The sequence below is a fragment of the Lotus japonicus genome, chromosome 1, assembly GCF_012489685.1.
Source record: "Lotus japonicus ecotype B-129 chromosome 1, LjGifu_v1.2".
Lineage (NCBI taxonomy): Eukaryota > Viridiplantae > Streptophyta > Magnoliopsida > Fabales > Fabaceae > Lotus > Lotus japonicus.
The window spans coordinates 45,365,923-45,378,323 of NC_080041.1; positions in this window are offsets into that span (position 1 = coordinate 45,365,923).

The following is a 12,401-nucleotide window of genomic DNA, read 5'->3' on the forward strand; positions in this document are numbered from 1 at the left end:
ACATCTGATCTTTAACCATGAGTGAGAATTTTTACCATCAAAGTGCTTATTATTATTCTGAGTTCATCTTGTTGCTTACTCTTCATCTTCATCCTGAACCCTAGCTTCTTCACCTTCCACACTCCATATTCGATTCTTCATCTGATCTGATTCCGTGTTACTGATCAAAGAGGAAGCTTGAAATACACAGTTCGTCATCTTCCAATCTTTGTATTTCGTAGGGGAGGGACCATTTTCGTTCAATCTTTTCCGTCTTCCATTTTGGTTCTCACTCACCGACCAAGGAACAAGGTGCGTTTGCTCTGTATATGTTGTATTATTAGGTTTGGGTTTAGGGTTTTTTTTAGTGTATTCAAATTGATGTTTTGCTGTTGTCGTTCGTTTTCAAATTTGGGTCTATATATCGCATGTTTCTGAATCTGGGTAAGGGTCTGAATCAATTTTTGTTCGTTTGTGTTTTTTTTTCAAATCTGAATATGGTTCACGGTGGGTGGACGGAGGATGCGGCGACCGTTGGCCACCCCACCGTCACCCAAACATTACTCTTCGAGGCTCTTCTCATATGGTTGATAATTTCCTTTTTTTTGTTTTTGGTTTGGATTCCAATTAGCTTCCAATTTTGAAGAAACCTTGCTCAGGTAAAGTTTGCAACTTTGGCTTTTTCTATACACATATTGAAGTAGGTAGGAAAGAGAACCTGAAGGTTGTGTTACAGAGGCATTTTGCTTTGACAGGTTTAGCAGTCTCAAAACTCAGTATTTTTCCTTTTTTCTGGTTAGTGGGTTTCAGCTGAATTATTGTTTTGTTGCTTGTGTTAAATTGTGTTTGGTTTATGCTGTCTTTGTTAATTAAGCTCCATTTAGCTAAAGCTTATACCTTTTTGTTCAAATCTCGTTCCTTTGGAAATATATGTTGGTACAAAGATCATAGTGGATAATTTAGTTCCATTTTTATGAAAGTAGCCTATATGTAAAAGTAACCCATCACTGGGGGTCTCCTCGCGACGTCTAGTTGATGCAGAACATGGCAAGGAAAAATAGATTTTCTCCTTCCTCTATGTCATCACTCCATGTCAAGTAATGTTAGTTGTATTTTTACATGATTCTGCAAATAATGCATGTATTTGTTGGATTATCTTAATTTTTGAAGGTTCGAATATTTATTGACTTATTGTTACTTGAAGTAATAGAAGATTAGCACTGAGCAGAGCCTGTAATGAAACTCAGAGTTTAAAAAATTAGATGGCAAAATATTAGTTTTCACACCCTACTACATCTTGCTATAAGTGGTTGTGCTTTTGCTTGATGTGCTGGACTTGTATGTTTGAAAACTGCTTCTGTGATTTCCCACAAGTTTGTGCTTTTTCACGGTTTTCCCTGTATGCTTCAATCCAATCACCAACACAACTCAAATGCTTAAGTGAATATGTTGCAGATCCATTTGCATGCTTCTCTGACCTAAGGAACATATGAATGAATAATTTTTACTATTTTAAAATTATTTATAGTGTCATTATTTTTCGATAATAATAGTAAATAATTATTTTTTGTCATTCACAGGTTAAGGGATACAGTGACAGTCTCTCTCGACAAATAATTTTCATAGCGTTCGATATTATGATCTTGGCTTTTGTGGGATATATTGGCTGTTGATTGCATTTTGGTGGGCTTTAGCTTCTGCTGCATAAGCATACCTCCTGTTTTTTTTTGTCCTTCGAGTGTGGCAATTAGTCAGATGCATTGTTCCTGCCTTTCTGCATAATCTGCATTTTGCTGTGCAGAGTCTTGTTACTTGGTGAGGCAACTGGAGAATAAATTTGGTTGGGGTAAGTGTTTGTGTATTTGTTGGGCAGCTGGGTTATATCTCATTATGTGGTCTGGAAGGTGATTTAATAGTAGATGGGTAAGGCCTTATAATCTTAGTTTGGAGGGGGTGTACCTCATATTGGTACTTTTGTATTATCTTGCTTTTCAGTTTTGTACCCTTATTTCTCTCTTTTACTATGTATTATGGGTTGGAGTACTCCTTGTACTCCCTTTATATATTCTTTGCCTATCAAATTTTTTGTTTTTTATTGTAATCTTATGTTTTTACTTATGTGTTTATGTATAAGAAAGCTTAATAGTGATGCAAGTTACATTAGAAAAAGCAGAGGTTGGATGAGTGTTTAACTTATGGTTTGCAGAATTCATACTTATGGAAATCATTTCAATTGATTATAGTGCATCTGTGATGTTGGAACATGTTGCCATGCATTTTGTCAAAACAACCGATTGTCGAAGCAGATGTCGTGGCATCTGATTCCGTGAAGCTAGGGCATCAGTCCTCAGCTTGTGTTTATGTTGTGAGGGTGAAAATCTTTCTGAGGCTCTGGCCATGCTAGCAAAAAAATTCAACAGAGCATTGAGAAAGATTGACAAAAGAACCAGGCCTAATGTCCAGGACATGAAGTTCGACAACAAACCCAAGTTTTCTAATTCACAGAGGAAGACCAAAGAAGAAGAAAGATCTGGTCAGAATAAAGGAGTGCAGTGTCATGAATGTGAAGGATATGGCCATATCAGGTCTGAATGCGCCACCTATCTAAAGAAGCAGAAGAAAGGTATGATGGTAACTTGGTCAGATGAAGACTTTGAAGATGAGGAGGAGATATCTGCAAACAAAGTCAATGCTTTCTCTGGAACCATCTATGAGTCTGATACAAGTGATGAGGACATTACAGATGAGGAACTGGCTGAGACTTACAAGCTGCTACATATCAAGTGGGAAGAAGCATGTAAACTTGTGAGAGAAATGCAAAGTGTAATAGAACAACTTGTCTCTCAGAATGAAAGGCTGAAAGAGCTCAGCACAAAGCTGAAGGAAGATCTGGAGGAATGGCAAAGTAAGTTTAATAATGCTGATGTTATGGAAAAGGCTAATCTAGTGTTGATTAATGCAGGACTTCAAGAGGAAGTGGCAACTCTGACAAGAAAGCTTGAAGCTACTCACAAATCTGTTAGAATGCTGAACAGTGGTTCTGATATGCTTGATGAAATTCTGAAAGAAACCACTAAGCAAGGAAGGAGCTTGAAGGGAATTGGCTTTGACTACAGGACATCTAACAAAGAAGATCAGAAAGGATCAAAGAAATTTGTTTCTGCTATAAAACAAACTGAATTCAAGAAGCCCAGGAATTGTCAGTTGTCAGACCCATTGTCTCGAAATGTGTCTCAGCATGTGAACCCTCAGCTTAAGTCTGGCAAAACTGTGTCTTGGAAGTGTCACTATTGTGGTAGGAATGGTCATATAAAGCCCTACTGCTTCAAGTTATATGGCTATCCTCAGATGCACAATAATATCAAGTCTACAAAGCCTATTCAGATGAAGCAGCTATGGAAGCCCAAGGGTGAAATCATATGTCAGGTAGCCTACACATCTTTCAGAGCGTCATCAAAGGAAGACTGGTATTTTGAAAGTGGCTGCTCAAAGCACATGACAGGGAACAAGAGTTTTTTACAAGACATTAGAAGTCACTCAACCAACTATGTTACCTTTGGAGATGGAGCTAAAGGAAAGATCAAGGGAGTAGGAAAGCTTGTTAGCACAGAATCTCCTAGCTTGAATAATGTGTTACTTGTCAATGGTTTAACTGCAAATTTGATCAGCATAAGCCAATTGTGTGACCAAGGGTATGATGTGAAGTTCAATAAAATAGAATGTGTCGTGACCACTGATGAGGACAAAATTGTGATGAGAGGAATCAGATCAAAAGACAACTGTTATATGTGGACATCAGAAGAAAAAGCTCATGTTTCTAGATGTTTGTTAACCAAAGAAGATGAGGTGAATGTATGGCACCAAAGACTAGGACATCTCAACTACAGGAGTATGCAAAAAGTTATTGCTGATGAAGCAATAAGAGGACTGCCTAGTTTGAGCTTGGGAGAAGGAAAGCTATGTGGAGAATGTCAGATTGGTAAGCAAACGAAAGTGTCTCACAAGATGCTCCAACATCAGACCACGACAAAGGTTCTGGAATTGCTTCACATGGATCTCATGGGTCCCATGCAGGTTGAAAGCTTGGGAGGAAAAAGGTATGTGTTTGTCTGTGTAGATGACTTTTCAAGGTATACATGGGTTGAATTTATGAGAGAAAAATCAGAGACTTTTGAAATATTCAAGAACCTATGTTTGAGACTTCAGAATGAGAAGGACTGTGTGATTGTGAGAATCAGAAGTGATCATGGAAGGGAGTTTGAGAATTCAAAATTCTTGGAGTTTTGTGGAACAGAAGGTATTAACCATGAGTTTTCTGCCCCCATCACTCCACAGCAGAATGGAATTGTCGAAAGGAAAAATAGAACTCTCCAGGAATCAGCTAGAGTAATGTTGCATGCTAAGAAGATTCCACACCAGTTCTGGGCTGAAGCTATGAGTACTGCCTGTTACATACACAACAGAGTCACCATCAGGGCAGGGACATCCTCTACACAGTATGAGCTATGGAAAGGTAGAAAGCCTTCTGTAAAATACTTTCATATATTTGGAAGTAAATGCTATATTCTTGCAGATCGTGATCCTAGGAGGAAGCTTGATCCAAGAAGTGATGAAGGAATTTTCATTGGGTATTCTATGAACAGCAAAGCTTACAGAGTTTTTAATTCTCGCACAATGACCATGATGGAATCTGTGAATGTGACTGTGGATGATGAACCAAGCAAGAAGGAAGAGGCAGTTTTGAATGAAGATGATGATGGTGCTGATGTTCCAGCCGATACTCCAGCAACCGCCCTCGACAATGAGTCAGAAACAAGTGCTGATGAAAAGGAAGACAAAGATATCCCATCAAACAAAGCTCCATCAATCAGGGTTCAGAAGAATCACCCTCAAGAAAACATTATTGGTAATCTTCAAGAAGGGGTGACTACCAGATCCAGAAGTATGATTGCTCACAGTTGTTTCATCTCTAAGATAGAACACAAGAATGTAAATGAAGCTCTCACTGATGAGTACTGGATAAATTCTATGCAAGAGGAGCTAGAGCAGTTCAGGAGAAATGAAGTGTGGGAGTAAGTGCCTAGGCCTGAAGAAGTAAACATCATAGGTACCAAGTGGATCTTCAAGAACAAGTCAGATGAAACTGGAACAGTCACAAGGAATAAAGCAAGGCTAGTTGCTCAAGGATATACTCAGATAGAAGGAGTTGATTTTGATGAGACTTTTGCTCCAGTAGCTAGACTGGAATCTATAAGACTCTTGTTAGGTGTTGCTTGTCTCTTGAAGTTCAGACTTTATCAGATGGATGTGAAGAGTGCTTTTCTAAATGGCTATTTGAGTGAAGAAGTTTATGTTGAACAACCTAAAGGATTTACAGATCCACATCATCCAGATCATGTGTACAAGTTGAGGAAAGCCTTGTATGGCTTGAAGCAAGCTCCTAGGGCTTGGTATGAAAGGTTAACTGAGTTCCTTGTAAGCAATGGTAAGGGTGGAATTGATAAAACTTTGTTTGTGAAGAATGACAAAGGTAAGCTCATGATAGCACATATTTATGTGGATGACATTGTTTTTTGAGGAATGTCGAACTCAATGGTGGAGCATTTCGTCCGACAAATGAAATCTGAGTTTGAGATGAGCTTAGTTGGTGAATTGAATTATTTTCTAGGGCTACAAGTCAAGCAAATGGAGGATTCTATGTTCATATCACAGAGTAAGTATGCTAAAGGCTTAGTCAAGAAGTTTGGCCTTGAAAAGGCTGGTCACAAGAGAACTCCTACTGCTACACACGTCAAACTATCCAAGGATGAGCAAGGAGAAGATGTTGATCAAAGTCTCTATAGAAGCATGATTGGAAGCTTGTTGTATCTTACTGCTAGCAGACCAGATATCACATTTGCAGTTGGTGTATGTGTAAGATACCAAGCAGCTCCTAAGGCAAGTCATCTGCTACAGGTCAAGAGAATTATCAAGTACATCAATGGCACAAGTGACTATGGCATTCTCTATACTCATGATACAAATTCTTCTTTAGTTGGATTCTGTGATGCAGATTGGGCAGGAAGTGCAGATGATAGAAAGAGCACATCTGGTGGATGTTTCTTCTTGGGAAATAATTTGATTTCATGGTTTAGCAAGAAGCAAAATTGTGTCTCATTGTCTACAGCTGAAGCAGAGTATATTGCAGCAGGAAGTAGTTGTACTCAACTCATGTGGATGGATCAAATGCTGAAAGAGTATAATGTTGAACAGGATGTCATGACATTGTACTGCGACAATCTCAGTGCAATTAATATTTCTAAGAATCCCATACAGCATAGCAGGACCAAGCATATTGACATTAGACATCATTTTATTAGAGATTTGGTGGAGGATAAAATTGTCAATTTGGAGCATGTTACAACCGACAAGCAGTTAGCTGATATTTTCACAAAACCTCTTGATGTAATTACCTTTGAAAAATTAAGAGGCAATCTAGGGATTTGTCTTTTTGATGCATAGCAGTTAGCGTGCCCTAGTGTGTTAACGGCTAGTTTATTTTTTATCATCATTAACTGCCGTTGTGACATCAGCAGAGAGAAAGTTACTTCATGGTTCACTTCTCCTATAACTCCCTCCAACGGGCAAATTGTGTTCTCTCAACCGCTTGTGCATCTATCTTCTTCAAGACTTATCATCTTTCATTTGCAATTCGTGCTCTTTGTTCTGTACTCTGTTTGTGTTTGCTCTCGATTCATCATGTCTCAAAGTTCAGGAAAGAAGGAATCTGTCAAGGCCAAGATTGAAAGAACTGCTAAAGGAGTCAAGTGTATGGGTTTGAAGAGTGATTCTTCTCAACCATCATCCGTGTCCAAGAAAGCTCCCAAGAAGATGAGATCAAGAAACCCGACGTGTAAGGTCTACAAATCACAGGTCAAGAACAGGGAACCCACAAATGTTCCTATCCTTGAAGAAGTTCCTGACGAAGAGAAAATCAATGATGAAGATTCTCCTGTGAAATCGCCTCCTGATGTTGTGCCTGATGTTGAGACATCTGGGTCTAAAGAAAGTTCTGCTCAAGAAAATTCTGGAAAGGATTCCACTTCTCATGAAGATTCAGGAAATGCTACCAAGCCTGATATCTCTGTTTCATCCTCTTCGAAGGATGCTGATCCAAAGAATGGTAACTCTGAGGGTACCAATTCTGAAGAGCCAATCCAGGCTCCAGTCTCTGTTCAGGACATCTCTGATGATGATTCTGATGATGTTCCTCTGACTGAGTCCTTTGCTGATAGTGTTGCTGCGAGAATGAAGAAGAAAAGAAGGGTTTTTTCTCCTGAAGTTACTCCTACTCCATCAAAGAAATCCAAGTCTTCACCTATAACCTACAAGTCACGACAGGCCAGTGTGAAGAGTAAGGGAAAGCAAACGGAAGACAAGACTCCCAATGAGAAGAAGAAGAGGAAGATTCCAGTTGAAGTTGATGACTCTGAGTCAGATGTTGAAGTCAATGTCCAGGACATTCGATCTTCTGAGAAAAAGAAGTTTAAGGGATTATTTTTCGATAATAATAGTAAATAATTATTTTTTGTCATTCACAGGTTAAGGGATACAGTGACAGTCTCTCTCGACAAATAATTTTCATAGCGTTCGATATTATGATCTTGGCTTTTGTGGGATATATTGGTTGTTGATTGCATTTTGGTGGGCTTTAGCTTCCGCTGCATAAGCATACCTCCTGTTTTTTTTTGTCCTTCGAGTGTGGCAATTAGTCAGATGCATTGTTCCTGCCTTTCTGCATAATCTGCATTTTGCTGTGCAGAGTCTTGTTACTTGGTGAGGCAACTGGAGAATAAATTTGGTTGGGGTAAGTGTTTGTGTATTTGTTGGGCAGCTGGGTTATATCTCATTATGTGGTCTGGAAGGTGATTTAATAGTAGATGGGTAAGGCCTTATAATCTTAGTTTGGAGGGGGTGTACCTCATATTGGTACTTTTGTATTATCTTGCTTTTCAGTTTTGTACCCTTATTTCTCTCTTTTACTATGTATTATGGGTTGGAGTACTCCTTGTACTCCCTTTATATATTCTTTGCCTATCAAATTTTTTGTTTTTTATTGTAATCTTATGTTTTTACTTATGTGTTTATGTATAAGAAAGCTTAATAGTGATGCAAGTTACATTAGAAAAAGCAGAGGTTGGATGAGTGTTTAACTTATGGTTTGCAGAATTCATACTTATGGAAATCATTTCAATTGATTATAGTGCATCTGTGATGTTGGAACATGTTGCCATGCATTTTGTCAAAACAACCGATTGTCGAAGCTGATGCAGTGGCATCTGATTCCGTGAAGCTAGGGCATCAGTCCTCAGCTTGTGTTTATGTTATGGGCCCTCTGAAGATTTACTGAAGATATGTGTTTGAGTTACTTGAGGAGCAAGTAGCTATTCCAGAAGGGTTTTAATTGTTGGGTTGTTAAAAGATTGGTTTCTATCTTTACTTGTGCAATAAGAAGCCAAATCTATCAAGATTGCGTTTTGATTTGTTGTTGCTGCAATCTGTTACTTCAGCCCATGCCAACCCTAAAGCCCATGCTACCGCTGCTGAAGTCTATAAAAGGATGAAGATCTAAAACATGAAGACGACCGAAGCTGATAGAGAGAGATCGAGTGTTTTAGGATTTGTTATTGTTCTTTGTCCTTTGTTAATTGTGAATCCTCTTTGCTCACTGATTCTATAAAGCAAAGAAGGGTTCTGTGTTGTTTGATTGCATTCAAACTTTGATTGTTCATTGTGTTCACCAATCACTGTGGCAGTGATTGAGAGAAAGTGAGAGGGGCTCTCATACTTAGGATGAGATTCTAAGTAGAAATACACTGGGTAGATTAGGAAGTGAACTATGAACTGAGTTGTTCATGAGTGTCTGTAATTCCTGAATCTTGAGATAGTGGATTTCCTTTCTTTGGGTGCAAACCCTCCAGACGTAGGTGAAAGTTTTTCACTGAACTGGGTTAAAAATTACTGTGTGTTATTGATTCTGTTGTTAAGTTCTGTTTTACTGCTAAGCGGTTGTCACACCTCTTGTCCCAGCATCGTGCAGGACAATCGTATCAGAGGGAACCTGAATTACATGTGAAAATCATTTTGTGCATTAGTGGCGGTTTTAAGCCCCCACTGGATGCGTTATGTGAGACCCAAGTTTTTAAGCTTAGAATAAACCGATAAAATTCCTAGCACGATTAGGTTAAGGTTAACATTATAATAGATATAAGTTATAGCGCAAGTAGTATTCGCTTATACCAAGGACAAGAGCGTTAGTAAACGACTAATTTGCACTTAAAGACACGATAGAAACTAATTCCAAAAATCTTCAGAGAAATGTTAGAACTTCTCTTAATCCTTTCCATGACAAGCGTTTCGATACGAAACCCTGGAATTTACGAACGTCCGATTCTAGTTCTCGGAGGTTTGCCGAAACTAAATCCCTGATAGCTTAAGAAACCTAAAATAAACGGTCGATGAAGAATTTTTCTATTCGGAGCTTCAAACGAAGATTCCACACGCGCACACCTATTTCTTTCGATGTTTCTAATCTTTCTTCAGAAAGAAGTTATCTCATCCGACATCAACTGCAAAAAGTAGTTTTTCGGGTAAAATAAATTTACACCGACTTTGGATCGTTTGCCTTAATTCCAAGAAACCTATTTTGAGTTCTGGAATTCTGTCGCCAGAACCTATCTTAGAATTCACAGAGGAAGGCACAGGAAAAATCGGAATCGCGAAATTTTCATTTTTCCGCATTTTCCATCAACTATAAATAGCTTGAAAAAAGTCAAAAATTTCTCACCACCATTGCCATTGAACCCGCGAGCTTGAGAGGAGAAGGGGAGGAAGAGATTTTCGCCGTTTCTTGCCTGATCGCTGCACCGACAGTTGCTACTCGAAGACCTCGAGGTATAGATGCTATTCCTTACTTCTGATCGTCAATTCTGTCGTTTTTCTCTATGTCTTTCTGTGCTCAAAGTTTCGAGCTTTTTGTAAAACTGTCCAAATAACTAGATTTCTCTGTCTAAACTTATTCCCTGCATGCCCAAGAGCATGTTTAGCGGATTACATTTCGCCGAATCTCGCCGAATTGCCGCCGAGTTTCAATTCTGCTCAAAAACCCATTTTCTGACCAAAGCTTCGCCCTTTAGACTTAAAACTCTCGACTGAGCTTAGCGCCAGTAGGATTAGTTGTCATAAACGTCGTTGGTGACGTCCCCATCAAATTTTTTTTTTCGAAATTCCAATTTTGAAATTTCGAGCTAAAAACACTGACCAAAATACCCCTGCATCAGTTTTCGATCCGATAATTTTTCCGAGCTTTACTTCGCCTTAGTTACGACTAATGATAACCTAGGAACCAAGTTTGATCGAAGAAAAAGCGCCGGACACATTTAATGTGTGTGGCCGAGAGCACCCTTAAGGGGGGAGGAAAATTTCTCTTTTTCGAAAACTCGTCTTATCGCGTTAGATTATCGTACTTCGGAGTTTATAATGCTTCGTGTAACCTTAGTTATTATTGTTTGCTGAGTTTCTGACTGATCGTGATTGAATTCTGTGATTTCGCTCTAAGGTTCGTTTGAGGAATTCCAAGGAGCAGAAGGAGGAGATTGTGAAGGAACGCTGCAGGATCGCACTAGAGGAGCTACAGGTGAGGGCTACTCACTGAATACTAGCTAATGCTTTAGGTGTCGACGAATTTGACTTGATTTATTGTTTATGCACTTGATTGTGATTGACTGGGAAATGTTTTCTGAGGCTTCGGTTGACAATGTTGAATATTCATCGCTGGATTTGTTTTTGCTATTGATTCCCATGCTATGTGCTAAATGGTTAATCTAGGATGTGTTGATATTGATTCACATGCTATTTGCTAAATGGTTAATCTAGGGTGTGTTGATATATGTGCCATGACTGTTGGATTGTGTTACTTTGATTATGCAACTACACATATATCTCTTGTACGTCAGAGTGAGGATAACGGGCAGTTATGCCACACTCATTATGAGATTTTGGGAAAGTTTGACGGGACGAACGGAGGTTCGGGCCTTGTTATTGTTTTAGTGGATCGAGACCTTCTATGGGAATTACTTGGGATTATGGGATCTTTTAAACTCATAAGATTAGAGATAAAACTAAATGGAAACTACTTTACAAGGAAAAAATCATAAGACACTAAACAACCTCTGAACCCTTTAAATAATGATAACAACCTCAGATGGAAGCTTAGGGTCTGGATATTAGTTTTGGAAAATGAGAAGTGTCGCCGAATCCAAGTTTCGGGGAAACTAATAAGTTTCTGAGTATGTGGATACTCTTTTGCTCGATGAGCAGTTTTATCGTTTGGCTATCTAAAAGATAAGCCGGGAAATTAATAAGTTTCTAAGTACGTTGATGCTCTTTTTCTCGATGAGCAGTTTTATCGTTTGGCTATCTAAAAGATTAGCCGGGAAATTAATAAGTTTCTGAGTATGTTGATACTCTTTTGCTCGATGAGCAGCTTATTTGTTTGGCTATCTAAAGGATAAGCTGGGGAACTATAAGTCCCAAGTACATTGGTACTCTTTGCTCGCTGAGCAGTTTTTGACCATCGAAATTAGATGAGTCGGATGACTCGAGAAGTCATCACGAGTGATTGCACTCTTTTTATATTTAATTGTCTTTTGTCGTAGAATCGACATTTACCTTAAGGTATTCTTTTTAGAGACAATATGTTAGCTAGAACACGTGATGACGTGACGAGTGAGGTCGGAGACGTTGTTTGGCTAATCACGTTGCATTCATTCACACATTTTGAGGTTTATACACGGTGGGATGCCGGACCTCGGTGGAATCCAAAATGGTCATAAAACCCGGATTTCCGCATAAGAACACTGCGGTGATTCTTAGTAGCAGACGGAAATGGCAGGCCTGCGGGTATACTGCTGATCTGACTACATTTTGTTTGGTATAAGAGACACCCGACCGGAAATGGTCCCACTATGCCGGTGATAGGATTGACTCGTTGGTGCCCATCCTTCCGGATTGCATCTTGTTCCTCGTCATCTCATTCATGCACCATGCATACTGACTTAGTTGCCGAATGTGATTGATACTTGTTAATCTTACTTGATATATGTTAATTGTCAGTAATTATCATTTATATTCAATTGGAAGATATACAATTTATAATGCTATCACAAGCTTCTAAGCCTAAGTAGATATTCCTTAAACTTTATCTACTGGGTGTATTACTTATGTAATTCTTTGAGTTGACCCTCGCGCCTTCTGTTTGTGTTTTGGCGGACTACGCCCATTGTCAGATGTCCATGGCGGATTGGTTTACGATGGTCCACCCTTTGGGGGGGACTAGGTTTGACATGCTTGATCAGGAGATCCCCGGCTCATGGGTGGTCGAC